Below are 16,804 nucleotides of genomic sequence, written 5' to 3' on the forward strand. Positions count from 1 at the left end.
CTGTCCCTCCTAACTCCTTTCCCCGTCCCTTGATGAGCTCTAGGATTGGGAGGTGCATGGGGACAGCAGAGTCAGGCCTCTGGGTTGAAATCCTGTGTGTCCTTGGACATGTCACTTAACTGCCCAGGACCTCAGTCTCCTCATCCATACAACAGGACAGTGAGGAGCTAGGCTTTCTCAGCCTCAGCGCTGCTGACATCCCGCCTGGATCATTGTTTGTCACGTGGGCTTGTCTTGTGCATTGTAGAAAGTTAGCAGCATCCCTGGCCTCCACCCACTAAGTGTCAGCAGGACCCCCCTGCCCAGCCCCAGCAGCCAAAACAGTCTCCAGACATTGCTGAGTGGCCCCTGGGGCAGAAACTCGCCCTGGGTGAGACCACTGCAAGCCTCATTTCCGTCAGTCATTCCACCTCGCATCGTGCTACAGTTTTCTGCTGTTAGAAGGTGCTCAGAAAATACCAACTGAAGGAGAATTTAGGGATAATCTGCTCTGAAAACAAAAAAGAGGAAGAAGGAAGAACAGGGATTGAAAGGGAGGCCTGACGCTCTCCTCGCCTGCGTCCCCCACCCCAGCTAGCTGCTGCCTGCAGGCGAGGTCAGTTACATCTTGGCCCCATCAATGTCCCCCTGCCCTTGCCTGAGCAGGCCCCAGGCTGCAGAGGTGGGATGGGCCTCCCAGGCCCCCTTCACGCTGGGCCTGTTGTGCTTGGCCCTGCCTGCGGTCTCCACCGAGAGGAGAATGTACTCAATTAACCTACAAAAACAATAGCAAAAAGGGTCAGAGTGATTGTGAAAAAGAAAAGGTGCTGAAAGATTCTGGCAAACAGGCCCCCAGTGGGGGTGGACAAGGGCGGCCAAAGAGCTTGGCTGAAGTGGGAGAAACCTCAGCGGCTTGGGGGCACTGGTGTCCCCTTGAGGGGACAAGGCCAGCTAGGAAAACAGACTTACTCCATTCCTTGGCCTGTGGGCCTCCCATTTTTGAGTGCGGAGACAAGGAAAACACAGCTGGAGCCAGGTCTCCTGGGTTCCTCCTAGGCTGGGGTGGAGGGGGGCACAGAGAGGCTCAGGAAGTGTCTGTAGCATTGGGGGTCTTGCTGGGGTGGAGTCAGATTCTTACCTCCTCAGTTCCTGGAGGGAGAAGATCTTTCTATCTCCAAAGCCTAGAGCTCAGGGAGCCAGAGATGAGCATAGAGGAGGGTTCTGCTAGGCAGTGTCTCTGTGTGGCTGGAGCTGAGGCCCCTGCCCTGTGGCCCTCCCCTGGGGAGAGTGGCCTCTACTGTTAGCAATGATCCTCAGGTACTAAGGGCCAGGTACTGTCCCAAGCTCTCTGTACATTTTACCCTAATTCATCCTCCCGGTCCCACTATGTGATAGCCTCCATATGCACATAGTAGGTATGCATAGTTTTGTGTACCTACTATGTGCCCATTGTTGGGCACCTACCAGTGCCGGGTTCTATGCTTGGTGGTAGAAATTCAATGATGAGAAAACACAGATGTAGGAATGCAGAACAGCTATCGGGCTCCTACATCGCTCACGGGAAGTAAAATGGTGCAACCACTCTGAAAAACAGCATGGCAGTTTCTCATGATGCTAAACACACACTTACATGATCCTGCAATCCCGCTCCTGGTGTGTAACCTACAGAAATGAAAACCTTTGTTCACGCAAAATCTAGTACATGCAGGATTACAGCAGCTTATTCCCAATCACCAAGAACTAGAAACAATCCAAATGCCCCTCACCTGGGGAATGGATCAACAAGTGGCTCATTCATAGGATAAACTACGAGTCACCAATCAAAAGAAACAGACGATTGATGGACGCAACAACATGGATGAATCTCAGAAGCATTCTGCTGCAAGAAAGAAGCCCGTCCCCAAAGGCTGCATGCTATGTGTCTTTTATATGACGCGTATTGAATAGAAAAGGCAGAACTACAGAGGAGAGACCAGATCCATGATTGACAATGGCCAGGCTGGGAGGAGGGCCTCACTATCCAGGGGTTGCTCAAAGATATTTTTGGAGATGACAGAACTGTTCTGTGTCTTGATTCTGGTGATGGTTGCATGACTTGCATTTATCAAAGCTCATAGAACTGTACTTCAAAAAGTGAATGTTACTGTATGTAAATTAAACATAAATTAAAAAAAGCAAAACAGATATGAATCTCGCTTTTGTGGAAATTACATTTCAATACGTAAAGAGAGGAAATAAACAAATAGGCAAACAATTATACACTTAGTGAAGTGGGACATGGAGAAACAAAAGGGACAGAAGAGGTTGGGTGGAGTGGAAATCTAGGTAAGCAATCAGGGTGGGCCTCACTGAGGAGGTGACATTTGAGCAGAGGTCAGAAGGAAACAAAAGAAGGAGCCATGTGGATACCTGGAGAAGACGGTTCCAGGCAGAAGGAAGAAGCTTGCTTGGTGTGCTTAAGGAAAAGCAAGGAGGCCAAGGCAGCTGGAGAAGAGTGGGGAGTGCGGGGAGCTGAAATGGGGCAGAAGGTACCAGGAAGCCAGATCTCCAAGAGCCTTGAAGGCCATGGTAGAGTTTCAGTTCTTGCTCTGAGTGAGTGAGGTGAAAGCTGTGGGAGCCGAGCAGAGGAGGGCCGTGATGTGCTTATTCATTTTAGCAATTGCTCTGGTGCTGTGTGTGCGGCACAGACTGTTAGGGGTGAGGTGGAGTCACGGGCCAGCAAGAAGTGAGCAGCCACAGCCCAGGCAGGAAGCAACGCAGGCCTGGACCAGCATGGTAGTGATGGAGGTGATGAGAAAGGGTCTCAACGTGCATACAATTGAAGGTAGAACTCCCAGGTTTTTCAGACCGATTGAAGGTGAGGCGTGCGTGAATGAAAGTTCTGGAGGATAACTCTAGTATTTGGAGCTTCTGTAACTTCTGGAAAATGGAACTGTCATGTACAAAGATGCGGAAAGTGGCCGGAGATACAGATTCTCCTTAAGGAAAAGCAGAGGAGAAAAACAGGAGTTCTTTTATCATCCTCAATTTAGTGATGAAGCAGCTCAGGTTCAAAGAGATTAACTCCCTCGTGCAAAGTCACCCAGCTAGTGTGGGATGGAGATGAAGCTGGAAACAGGTGTGTCTGTCCCCTGAGCTCTGTCCCCTCTGCAGGCTCCTACTCTCCACCAAGAAATGGTTGGGCTCAATGATACTCAAACCGGGGTCCCCTGAGCTTCTTAGAAATGCAAATCCCTGGGTTCCACCCAAGGGGGCATTTGGTACATGTCTGTGTTGTTTGCATGGGCTTTGTGTCATCAAACGCGCTTTGATTGCAAGTAATCTATCATCTAAAAGAGGTGAAACTGCAAGTTTCCTAGAAAGTATGTCATATAATAAGAAGTCCTGAATTTGGGCTGGGTGCCGTGGCTCACATTTGTAAAACCAGCACTTTGGGAGGCAAGTGAATCACTGGAGGTCAGGAGCTCGAGACCACCTGGCCAACATGGTGAAACCCCATCTCTACTAAAAATACAAAAATTAACTGGGCATGGTGGTGGGTGCCTGTAATCCCAGTGAAATCCCAGCTACTAAGTAGGCTGAGCAGGAGAATCACTTGGGCCAGGGAGGCAGAGGCTGCAGTGAGCCGAGATTCAACCACTACACTCTAGCCTGGGTGACAGAGCGAGACTCTATCTCAGAAAGAAAGAGAAAGAAAGAAAGAAAGAAAGAAAGAAAGAAAGAAAGAAAGAAAGAAAGAAAGAAAGAAAGAAGAAAGAAAGAAAGAAAGAAAGAAAGAGAAAGAAAGAAAGAAAGAAAGAAAGAAAGAAAGAAAGAAAGAAAGAAAGAAAGAAAGAAAGAAAGAAAGAAAGAGAGAGAGAGAGAGGGAAGGAAGGAAGGAAGGAAGGAAGGAAGGAAGGAAGGAAGGAAGGAAGGAAGGAAGGAATCCTGAATTTGATAATTCCAGGATTATTGGAATTAGCCACTAATTGGGCTGCTAATTTGGCAACTCAATTATGTCAGAGACAAATAGGAGGGTCTCTACAATTCCTTTGTCTTTCCCTTGTGCTCACAAGATGGCTGCTGCAGCTCCAGACGTTCTGACAACATCCAAAGATAAGATAAACAGGAGAGAAGTTTCTCAAGTATCTCTATCTTATCACACACAAAAAACTCTGTTTCAGAAGCTCCCAGGAAACATCCACTTTGTCTCCGTGGCCAGAACCAGGTCATGTGCCTGCCTCTAAACCAATTGCTGGGGGGAAAGGAATGACTTAGCCCAGTCATAATGGATGCCCTGGGGCTGGGCTGAAGCATCTCTCCATTGAGCACATTGTCATCCGACTTGCATGGAACAAACTGGGCATTTTCTTAGCCAAGGAGGGAAGCTCGGCTTTCCAGTAGACCCAGCAATCTGTCTGCCGCAGTCCTCCGCATATGCTTTTGTGTATTATCTTATGTGTATACGTAGAACCTTATCGAATAAACTATACCCAAGTCATGCAAAGCACCGCCAGAACTGATAGCAGAAGCAGTAAGAAAGAAATTACTAAGCTTGGGTCCTTCTTTTTTTTTTTTTTTTTTTGTTTGAGATGGAGTCTCGCTCTGTGGCCCAGGCTGGAGTGCAATGGGTGCTATCTCCGCTCACTGCAGCTTCCGCCTCCCGGGTTCACACCATCTCCTGCCTCAGCCTCCTGAGTAGCTGGGACTACAAGTGCGCGCCGTCAAGCCGGCTGATTTGTGTATTTTTTAGAGACGGGGTTTCAGCATGTTGGTCAGGCTGGTCTCAAACTCCTGACCTCGTGATCCACCCACCTCAGCCTCCCAAAGTGGCTGGGAATACAGGCGTGAGCCCCATGCCCTGCCAAGCTTGGGTCCTTCTATCAGAACATGTAAGTTACTGTTTTAACATGAATCCCACAATCTCTGCCTGGCACTGTTAGGTTGCTGTGTATATGAGGCAGAGGGGTGAGTTGTAAAATTTAACTTTGTGAGAGTGACTTCAATTTTGGTGATTGTTTTAGGCTTCTTTGCTTGTCTCTCCCTCTCCTCTTTTCAGTTCTTCACTGTAGAACGTAGTTCGGGCTTCTTTTGATCTCTGAGAGACCCTGCTTAATCTCACCACAGCCCTGCAGGTGGGTTTGATTAGTTGCTGCTGCACAGATGAGAACACAGGTCCGGGTGCAGCCGGGACTCCCTGAGCCAGTCCTCCCCGCTGCGCCAGCTCTCTCCTCTAGGACCTACAAAGAGTGGACTGTCAACCCTGACTCCACTATGGAGCGCTCAGGAAGGGAGTCTTGGTATTTTACTGACAAGGCTGGCAGACTGGACCAAGTTGGAATTAAGACTTGCCTTGTCACCACAGGGGACCCCCAAGACTTTTCCACCCATCTCCGTACACACTCAAAATTACAGCCTCCAAGAACAGCTGTGAAAACGCTTTTTAAATAGATGCTAGCGCGCCCTCGTGTGTCTCCATGGTGTAATAACATTGTAGGTTTTCAAAACAGCTTTAAAAAATAACAACGATGGCTGCTGATACATACTGAGCGCTGATGTGCCAAGCAATGTATAAAGAAATGTAAATGCACTGTTTCGGCTTTGATATAAAATTTTTCTTCTGAAGAACTTTATATGACCATGGTAAAAAAAAAAACTTCACACAGGGCACAAGGTTTACAGCGAAGTTATCTCCTCCCACTCTGTCCTGCCTGAGGGTGAATGGTGCACACTAATGTTGGGCAGTGCACAACCTGCCCAACCTTTCACCATAACACTGATATAGCTCCATGTGCAAATGAATCTGTGGGATACATTCTTAGATTTGGAATTGCAATGTGTATGCAGCCCTCTCCAGGGGGCACTTAGTACCACTTTGAGTCATTGCACTGGCACTAACTTGCATTGGCAGATGTTTTCCCCATTATTTCCTTCACTCGATAAACTACTACTAAGCACGTACTGGATACAGACACTTGATTTCAAGGTTCTCTTTGCTGGTAGCATGAACGCAGACATGAGTTCAGGCCTTATATCCTATTCTCTCAGCAATCCGGTACCAATGGTTTTTCTTACGAGATTTGAAAATGAGTCCCAGGATCCAGTATCACTGGCTTTGATTGGCTTAGCTTTGGCCACGCCCTCATTCCTGAACCAATCATTGTTGCTGGGATAGTGGAGATGGGGTGCTCTTATTGGCTAACTAGGAGATGGGCGGGGTCCTGAGGAGAAGATCCGTAAGAGCTATCACCTTAGGGGCCAATGGAAGTGGATGGTGTCCAAGCAACAGATGCCCGCTTCTGTGACTCCATCCCTCACAGAAAGTCTATGGGACTCTCTGCCTTGTATGAGTGATACTGTTAGAAAGAGGCAAGAAAATTAAAAGAAAATGTGGATGTTTTCCATATTTGAGTTGATGCGGGCTGGAGACAACAGCTGCCAGAGCTGCAAGGCAGAACGCCCTGAGAAGTGGAACCGGAGGATCCAGGCACCGTTGAAGGGATGAATGAGAGCCGTGGTGTGAGGATGGGACTCTTTCTGTCTTCCATTTGGCTGAAGCTCCAAACGCCAGGAGTAACCCAATGGGTAGCAAGCACCCTTCCCTCCACCTCTGCAGGAACTGCAAAAAGCAATGGTAAAAAAATTGGTTTGTGATCCCTAGCCCAGTGCTCAAGGAGGTTGGAGAAGCTGAAAGAGAGGACTGGTTTTTAGACTGGTTTGGATTTGTGTCCCCACCCAAATCTCATGTCAAATTGGTAATCCCCGGTGTTGAAGGAGGGACTGGTGGGAGGTGATCGGATCATGGGGGCGGATTTCCCCTTTGCTGTTCTCGTGATAGTGAGTGAGTTCTCATCAGAGCTGATGTTTAGAAGTGTGTAGTGCTGGCCGGGCGCGGTGGCTCACGCCTGTAATCCCAGCACTTTGGGAGGCCGAGGCATGCAGATCATGAGGTCACGAGATCGAGACCATCCTGGCCAACATGGCAAAACCCGGCCTCTTACTAAAAATTCAAAAATTAGCTGGGCGTGGTGGCGTGTGCCTGTAGTCCATCTGCTCGGGAGGCTGAGGCAGGAGAATCACTTGAACCTGGGAGGCGGGGATTGCAGTGAGCCGAGATCGCATCACTGCACTCCAGCTGGCAACAGAGTGAGACTCCATCTCAAAAAAAAAAAAAAAAAAAAAAAAAAAAAAAAAAAGTGTGTAGTGCCTCCCACCTCTCTCTCTTCCTCCTGCCCAAGCCATGTGAACACGTGCCTTCTCCTGCTCCCTGAGTGTAAGTTTCCTGAGGCCTCCTCAGCCCTGCCTCCTGTACAGCCTGCAGAACCATGGGCCAGTTAAACCTCTTTTCTTTGTAAATTGCCCAGTCTCGGCTATTTTTTATAGCAATGCGAGAACGAACGAACTAACACAGGTTTGGAGACATGTCTTTGGAGAAACTATTGATACTTGGGGTCCTGTGGTATTTCTTTGCCATTAGCACCTCCAACGTTATGCTGGAGAAAAAGCCATTCCGACTCTTCACTGAACGCCGAGTCAGAGAGATGTGGGGAAACCACTGGAAGAACTTGCCCTGTGACTTCCGGACAGACCAGTGCCAGACCCATGCCTGGAAATGGGTAGAAGTTAGGGACCATGGCCACTCAGCCTCTGCCAGATAATGGATTACTGCATCAGGAATGATGACTCCAGAGCAGGCCAAAGGTGTAAGTTTCTTCCAGCAGGTTCTGAACCTCCAGAGGCAGCTGGTCTGGGATTATTTGGGATTCCCAGTGCAGGACTGCCTAAAAATGTGAGGGACCCAAACGGGGCTGCTGGTCCAGGGGATGCCCAGGACCTGCGGGCACACTCAAGAGTGGCTGGCCAGAGGAGACACATTGCCTGCATCCCAGGAAGCAAATTTGAAGGTTGCCAGTGGGAGAATTGCCAAGAACTACCATCCCTCCCCTGGAACACACAAGCTAAGGAAAGAAGTAATTGGCCCTCTAAGCCCAGAAAGCACAAGGTTGCATCATCACAACACCAGCCAAGTAAAACGTCCCTGCCCCTCACCTCTTCAGAGCCCAAGGGGTCTGGGGAGGAGATGAAATGAGAGTGGAGGAAGAGAGAGGTTTAACAGGAATGAAGTTCAGAGTTTTGACATGATTCAATACTTTAGTGACTTCATTTAGACTATTGCTACACTCAGAAGTGACTTGGAGACATTTTGTTATTATCATCATCATCACCACATCGTTTTTTGTCATGATCTAAGGGTGTGGAGAAGGACTAAGGGATCTGCCCAAGGGATTTTTCAGGGCAGGTAAAGAATTATCCCACCAGGTTTGTTTGAATGGGCAGTGGGAGGTAAAATCAAGTTGCTACTTGCACTCCTCTAACTCCCAACTTCCACTCTTTCAACATACCAGACACGAAAGCCGGATAAATGACCTCAAAGATACAGCGATGACAGGGCATGGTGGTGGTAGTTCTTGGTTTCCTATATTGCATGGAAGAGTCTTCGAATTGGGTTTTAGAATGGGTGACACTGGAAAACTAGAAATTTCAGGTGTTTACATGTAGGGCAGATTATAATTGTCTTCAAAAATTCACCCACGATAGGATCAGAGAAGTTAGTAAGGCCATAGGTGCTACAATGGGAGAAAGTTTTAAATGCTGTTTAGATCGGAAGACATGGCTTAAAAAGATCAAGAAGAGTTGACACGAGGCAAACATTTTACATCTCCGTCCAGGAGCTACCTGATCAGATTTTATCCATCAGGGATGCAGTGAGAACTTACTGGGTGCCCAGCACTGTGCAGACACAGTTCAAGGAAAAGGCAACCAACTCTGGCATCCAAGTGCAGGCCAGCAGCCAAGTTCTTCCTCCTTATGAGCTGACATCTGATTGACAGATGGCCCCAGAGAAAGCTTCTTGGATCATATCTCAGTAACCACTGGCCCAGCCTGTCAAATCCAGAGATTTAAGATGGCATAGCACCTTAAATCTGGAAGAACTTAGCAACTTCATAATGTCAAATTCAGGGGGAAAATACGCACACAGAGAAACCAGAAAAGCATAGAATGGTGGGCAGAAAGAAAGAAAGAAAATGAAAACACTCTGTTTCCATCGGCAGAATTAGCCTTTGCCAGGAAAACTGGAATGTTGTCTTGGTAGGCACATAATTCATTTTTCTACACGTTCAGAAATAAAGAAAAAGCCAGACCCTGGGAGAAATCGTGGATACTGTTTGTAACTTTGGCAAAGACAATATGTTTGTGAACTCAGCCTCATGTGAAATGCTTGATAATCTCAAAAAGTAAATGCCACAGCATTTTGTATACTGTGTGGTCTCAATGATGTGAGAATATCTATATATCCCAATACCTGTCCTCATTTCTAACTACCTTGATTTATCGTCATAGACAAAAGAGTAGATGAATGAATATAGGCTAAAATGTTGTTAGTAACTGGTAGGACATGGGCAGTTTTTATCATAGTTTTCAGTGTTTTCCAAAGTACTAAAATTTTTTTTTGATTTTTTTCTTTCACTGTCATAGCCCTTTCATTATAGAAGCAAGACATGAATGAGAATGCACAGAAACACATAGACAGTATAGAAGGTTCTAAGTGGGGAGCTAGTCTTTCCTGTTCTTCCAACTGCCTTGAGATTGCTACTGTCAGAAATATTGCTTTCTATTTTTCAGGCTGTTTTCTTTTCCTTCCTTCCTTCCTTCCTTCCTTCCTTCCTTCCTTCCTTCCTTCCTTCCTTCCTTCTTTCTTTCTTCTTTCTTTCTTTCTTTTTTTTTTTTTTTTTTGAGACAGAGTTACTCTATCGCCTAGGCTGGAGTGCAACGGCACGACCTTGGCTCACTTCAACCTCCACCTCCCAAATTCAAGCGATTCTCCTGCCTCAGCCTCCCAAGTAGCTGGGATTACAGGCGCCCACCACCACACCCTGCTGATTTTTGTGTTTTTAGTAGAGGCAGGGTTTCACCACATTGGACAGGCTGGTCTCGAACTCCCGACCTCAGGTGATCCACCCGCTTTGGCCTCCCAAAGTGCTAGGACTACAGGTGTGAGCCACTGCGCCCGGTCCAGAGACTGTTTCTATGAAACATTTATACCAGGAGTGAAAATCACTGGCAATCTGTAGCAAACAGGAGGGTTCAAGTGGCATGGAAAGGGAGTTGCTGTGACTCTGCGCCACCTGGTGGCTCGATTGCAGAATGCAGACCCAGGGTAACCAGATCTTTTTCAAGAGAAGCCAGAAATACTAAGTTCTCTGAGAAATATTCCAAATTTCAAAGGTTGGCAACTAACTAAAATTTTTTAAAAGCAATGTCTGTAACAAATAAAAACATTTGAAGGCCAATGTCCAAATCATTGAGGCCTCTGCTTTAAGAAATAGATGTAGAGTGTTGTATAAATGATCAATTTTTAGGGATGAGGAATTTTGTTCATATGCATTCGCTCCACTGCCCCTTATTCCTTTCACCTCCTTGTTTTTATTAGTTAGATTATTACTAATTCTCCTACCAGTGGCCTTTATGACTTTATGTAATATATTTAAACTCCATTTTTCAATTCTATCAACTTTTCACAGCATCTACAATGAAAAAGGAAGAAAATCCTTCTTTTACCTGTTTGGTGCTAATGATTACACTTTATTATTATTGTATGTCTGCAACATTCCAGGAACTTTGCATTCACTCATTCATTCATTTATTCAACAAATATTAATTGTCCACTTATGTGCCAAGCACTTTTCTAGACACCGGGACTACAGCAGTAAACAAAACAGGCAAAACGCCTTGCCCTTGGGGAACGAATACTGTAGCAAGGGATATAGATATTAAATGAACAAATAACATAGCTGTATCATATGTTAGATGGTGGTAAAGGGTCAAGGAGAAGCAATAAAGCAAGGAGGAAGGAATGTGCAGTATGCGTGTGTGCATGCATGTGCAGGGGTGTGTGTGTACATGTTAAGTGTGCGCATGTGTATGAGCTCATGTGAGTGTGACATTTTAGCTGGGGTAGCCAGGAAAAGCCTTCCTGAGCAGATAACTCTTGAATAACTCTTGATGGAAAAGAGGGGGCCATACAAGTATGAGGAGTGTGCACATTCCTAACCAACGACACAGAAAGAGGTAAGGGCGCAAGGCAGGGTGTGGCTGGTGTGTTGGAGGGACTGGGAAAGGCTAGGCTAACTGAGCAAGGAGGATAATGGGAGAAGATGAGATTGGAGGAAAAGGCTGGGCAGTTCACTGGGGGCCTGAGAGGTTCTGATAAGGAACCCTCTGAGTAAGAGGGGGAGCCATGGGGAGACCATCTCAGAAGAGTCATATGAACTGACTTGGGTTTTAAAAGCCCCTCATGGCTGCTGCATGGAAGACAGGGGGCAAGGAGCAAAGTAAGGAGACCTGTTAGAAAGTGGTGGCAGCCTTAATCTAGGGAGTGATGATGACAATGGTGATGGAGGAGATGATGAGAAAGGTCAAATTCTGCAGAGCCTGCAGGATTTGCTAACAGATTGGATGTGGGAGTGCAAAAGAGGAGTTAGGGGTGACTGTGAGGTTTGTCGTTCATGGTTTGTTTTAGTTTTGCTTATTTTTTTGAAGACAGGGTCTCTCTCTGTCATCCAGGCTGGAATGCAGTGGTACAATCATAACTCGCTGCTGCCTCGGACTCCTGGGCTCAAGCAATCCTCCTGCCTCAGCCTCCCAAGTAGCTGGGATTACAGGTGTGCACCACCATGCCTGGCTAATTTTTTTTTTTGGTAGAGACAGAGTCTCACTATGTTCTCCAGGCTGGTCTCAAACTCCTGGCCTTGGGCAGTCCCTCCACCTTGGCTTCCCAAAGTGCTGAAATTACAGGTGTGAGCCACTGCATCTGGCCCCTCCAAAGTTTTTGATCTGAACAATTGAAAGGATAGGACTGCCTTTTCACGATCTTCCTCTGTAAATAACTTGATCTGTCATCAGAGACAAGATTACATGGATGTATACAAAAATGTTGTTAATAATTATGTCTATGTGGTAGGTCATAGGTGATTTTATCTTTCTTTATGTTTTTTAAGATTTTTCATTTTTGAATATAAAAAGTGGATTGTTATTATTATTTTTTTAAATTTGGGGCTTTCAGGCATGGCAAGGGTATACTCAATGGACCAGGTAAAAACACTTTCTACCTTGTTGGATTCTGTATTAGTCAGCATCTGCTGCATAACAAACAACCCCAGGCTTTTTTTTTTTTTTTTTTTTTTTTTTTTTGAGACAGAGTCTTACTCTGTTGCTCAGGCTAGAGCACAGTGGCATGATCTCAATTCACTGTAACCTCTCCCTCCCAGGTTCAAGAGATTCTCGTGCCTCAGCCTTCCAAGTACATGGGACTACAGGTGTGTGCCATCACACCCCACTAATTTTTGTATTGTTAGTTAAGATGGGGTTTCATCTTGTTAGCCAGGCTGGTCTTGAACTCCTGGCTTCAAGTGATCTGTCCATCTCGGCCTCCCAAAGTGCTGAGATTACAAGCATGAGCCACTGCACCTGGCCTCCCAGGCTCTTAATTAGTGTTCCTTTCTCACTTTCTGAGATATGAGTTGGCTGGAGCAGCCCTGGTTCAGGCTACAGGTAGGGTTCAGGTCTATTCCAGCTGTTTCATGCTAGGACCTGGGCTCAGGATGTCTCTGTGATCTTTAAACTCTTTCTCTGCTTCATCCCTGCTGTTTTGGTGTAACGGGTCTGTTACTGCACAGTGGGTATATGAATCTGTTGGTCCTATAACAATAGTATCAGACAGTAATCACTGTTTGGCATTAGGTCTAGCTTTGGCTTTTGAAAAGTCAAAAAGACAGATACCCACTTTATAGTTACTTCTGGCATCCCTAACACTGTGTGACATCAGAGAGTCTATAGTCATGTGAGCTTCTATCAACCTAACCAAAAAACAAACAAGGCATGTTATTCATCATCAAGAGGTAACTTGGAGGTTTTATTTTTTTAATCTCTTTATTGCTTAGGTATTGAAATTATATGGATCAGCTTAAGGATCCATGTAATATTTATTATGCTACAGAGGAAGCTTTGGGGATCATATCTCAGTAACCAACAACCTAACCTGTCAAACCAGGAGAGGCAGGATGGCATCAGTCCCAAATCACTTCATGGTGTGCCAAATTCAGTGGAAACACACACACACACACACAATGAAAGCTGTGATTTAATATGCAAAAACAGTTACTAAAGATGCAAATATTTCAACAAAAAAGAATTCATGTGACTATTAAGAGAGAGTATGTTAACTAGATAATCTCGGAAGACCTAAATTGGGTCAACAAATGTTTTGATTTTAATACAATTTGAATACAAAGCAAAACTAAATAAATTAGAGTTTACTATAATTTGGAAATGTGTAATAATGTTTTGGTGTGCCACCCTTCAAAATGTTTAACAGAATCATTTTTAAGAACTGAATTTTATTTGTTATTTAATTTCATTTAGAATAGGAGACTTTCAACTTAATATAACCTACCTGGGAATTTTTCTCATCTCATGAGAACCAGTTAAAAGCAGAATGTCAGCTTTTCCAGTTAAACATTTCATAAGGAGGAAAAACTCCAAAACACGTGCCAAACCATCCACGATAAATCATTTTCTATCCTTGGATGGGACCCAGCATGTGAGGGTCTGGAAACGCTTTCAGGGGGTGTCTGAAAATGTTGTGTCTCGTGTCAAAATGCCATCCTCCTCCTCCTCTGCCATAGATGAAAAAGATATTTAAGCTGGAAAGTAAAAGGAACAAATATGGAAACTGAGTCTGGCCCTGGGACAGCGGGAGCTGGGGACAGCCCTGGGTGGGGCAAGAAGCCCTGCCCGCTTCTGGGGGAAAGGGTTTGGTGGATCCCCGCCCTGTGGTCGCACTGCCCTTCGCAGCTGCCAAAGAGCTTTCCTACCCAGTATCTCAGTGAATCTGCCCGGCAGCCCTTTGGGGTGGGGGATGCTGCTGCCCACATTTTACAGTTGAGGAAACTGAGGCTCAGACAGGTTAAATCACCTGCCCGAGATCACAAAACTAACTAAGTAGCTGCGGCAGAATCAAACCCACGTCTCCTGACTGCACCTTCTGAACCCTTCCTCTTATCCAGGTCACCCCCTCTCTACGCGCTCCATCTGCACCCCATCCCTCCCTCCTGTAGCTCCTCTAGCAGTTTAGTTTTGTGCCTGAGAACCCCATGATCCTCGATCAAGTCATGACCAAGACCACAAATAAAACCCCTGGTGAACATGAGGGCAGGGCCACACTGCAGGGCACCCGCAGGAGCAACAGCCTGCCTGGCCCGGAAGTGATTCCCCCATCCGGGGGTGTGTGCAAATGGAGCTGGACGCAGGATGCAGTGTGGCCACGGGAAATGTGCGGAGTGATTTCCAGCATCTCTTTCCTCTTCTCTTGCCAACTTGCCTTTATGGTGTCCACGTTTTCCCACTCAGTCATAGCGTCTGGGGTGATCGGCCCCTGTACTGGGTTGAAAAGTGCCATAAACTTCATGTCTACCTGGACCCTGTGAATATTACTTTATTTGGAAATAAGATCTTGGCAGATGTAATCAAGTCACACTGGATTCAGGTGGGCCCTCCATGCAATGACTTGGGTCTTTATAAGAAGAGTGAAATGTAACAGAGACACAGAGGAGACACACAGTGGGAGGAAGGCCACGTGAGGGTGGAGGCGGAGATTTGGACTGAGGCAACTGCCAGCCAGGGAATGCCAAGAACTGCAGGCAACCACCAGAAACTGGAAAAGGTGAGGAAGGATTCTTCCCTGGAGTCTTCAGAGGGAGCTGCTAACGCCTCGATTTCAGACTTCTCAGGTCCAGAACGGTGTGAGAATAAACCTCTGTTATGTTAAGCCACCCAGCATGTGTTGCTTTGTGAATGCAGGCCTAGGAAGCCAGTACAAGCCCCACCTCCAGCCTGTCTGCGTCTCCCAGCGCCCTGCTCCCCGTGGCTGGGTCTGGAGAGGCACCTTTAACCCACAGAGAGCCAGTGAGATGCTAGAACGTATGTGCTGCGGCTTGATGGAGAAGGAAACCCTCTCTCCCCCTCTATGTGAACCTGGAAGGGTGTAGCCAGAGTTGCTGCTGGAAGAAGAGCGATTTTGTGATAGAAAAAAACTGAGAACAGAGGCAAAAGGAAATATCATCATCTTAGTCCTGGATCAAGCTGAGCCTGTCTGAAACCAGGACTAACTGTGACGTTTTTAGTCCAGAATGAGTGGGTTCCCTGGTAACTTAAGCCTGCTTGGTTTCCGTTTCTGTCGAAAAGTTTTCTAAGTAATACAGGGAGTCAAGTATTGGATGAATGTGTGGTCCAAACAGCCTTGATGGTCTTTTTTGCTTCACCCATGCCTTTTAACCATATACATTAATCAACCTAGAAATAGATTTTGAATGCTTCTGGCATTCCCTACATTCCACTCCGAAAGAGGGCAGCTAATTGAGAAGGTGGCATTACAAACACATATTCGGGGCTTTCCAGTTAATCCTAGTTGATCCTGAATCCTAGGAGCGATTGAGATGTAGGAAAAAATAATAGTCTCTCCTATGCAGAAAAATCGATTCAGGTGCCCTGACATTTCCACCTGATGAGGTTTTGGAGGAAACCTCCTGCCCAAGACGCGAGGCCGCAGAAGCTTTCAATAAAGCCTGCCCTGTGACTAACCCCTTCTGAGCTCCAAGATTTGGCTCTTTCAGCTGGATTTGGCTCTGGCCAGTGGAGGGAGGAAGGGAGGACAAGGGGGAAAACTCAGGCTGAGGCTTCAGGGACAGGAGGACGCTCAGTTTGCAGCTGACCTCCCATCCTCTGTCCTAGCGCCTCTCTGGCCAGCAAGGGGCTTACCCAGGCCGATTCAATGTTAAGGACTTCTTTTAAGAAAAAACACACTACACATATAAAATTAAGTATGGACATGGATATTTATGTAAAGTGAGAAAAGGAATCACTGCAAATTGGAAATGTTAAAAATTGGCAAGTGCTATGAACACCCGAAAATCAGAATAAATAACAAATCATTACCATCATCATCATCATCACCAGCCTGATCCACCTCTATTACACCTGTGTTACTCCATTTTTGGCTGCAGCTTCTCTTATAACAATTTCATAAGGTTCTTTTCTACAGTGACAATAAAAAGGTGATTTAATCTTTAGGCATGTTCACTTTATTATTTTATTTTATTTATTGGGGTAGAGTCTTGCTCAGTTGCCCAGGCTGGAGTGCCATGGCGTGATCTTGGTTCACTACAATCTCTGCCTCCCGGGTTCAAGCAATTGTCCTGCCTCAGCGTCCAGAGTAGCTGGAATTATAGGTGCATGCCACTATACTTGGCTAATTTTTGTATTTTTAGTAGAGATGAGGTTTCACCATGTTGGACAGGCTGGTCTTGAACTCCTGACTTCAAGTGATCTGCCTGCCTCAGCCTCCCAAAGTGCTGGGATAACAGGCGTGATCAACTGCACCCAGCCTAGGCATGTTCACTTTAAACTTGTTTTTTGTTATCGATATTTTAGAGAAATTTCCTTCAGGCCCACATCTCATCATTGTGTTGCTGTATCTGTCACTTCACCCTTGGGCTCCATGGTGCTTCCTGCCTTGGGCAAGTGGTCAGGAAACTTCAGCCCTCTGGCCTCCACTGGCAGTGGCACCCAACAGACGCCTCCACCTTCTCTCCTCTTGCTTCTCCGGGTTCTCTGCAGCCCTGGTTTCACCTCCTGCCTGGCCAGTCCTGGGAGGCAGGGCATGTGGGAAGTGGCCGTGAACACTTTGGCTTAGGGGCCCAAGCAGGAAGTGGAGCCACATCTTTTTCTG

The sequence above is a fragment of the Macaca nemestrina genome, chromosome 15, assembly GCF_043159975.1.
Source record: "Macaca nemestrina isolate mMacNem1 chromosome 15, mMacNem.hap1, whole genome shotgun sequence".
NCBI classification, from domain to species: Eukaryota; Metazoa; Chordata; class Mammalia; order Primates; family Cercopithecidae; genus Macaca; species Macaca nemestrina.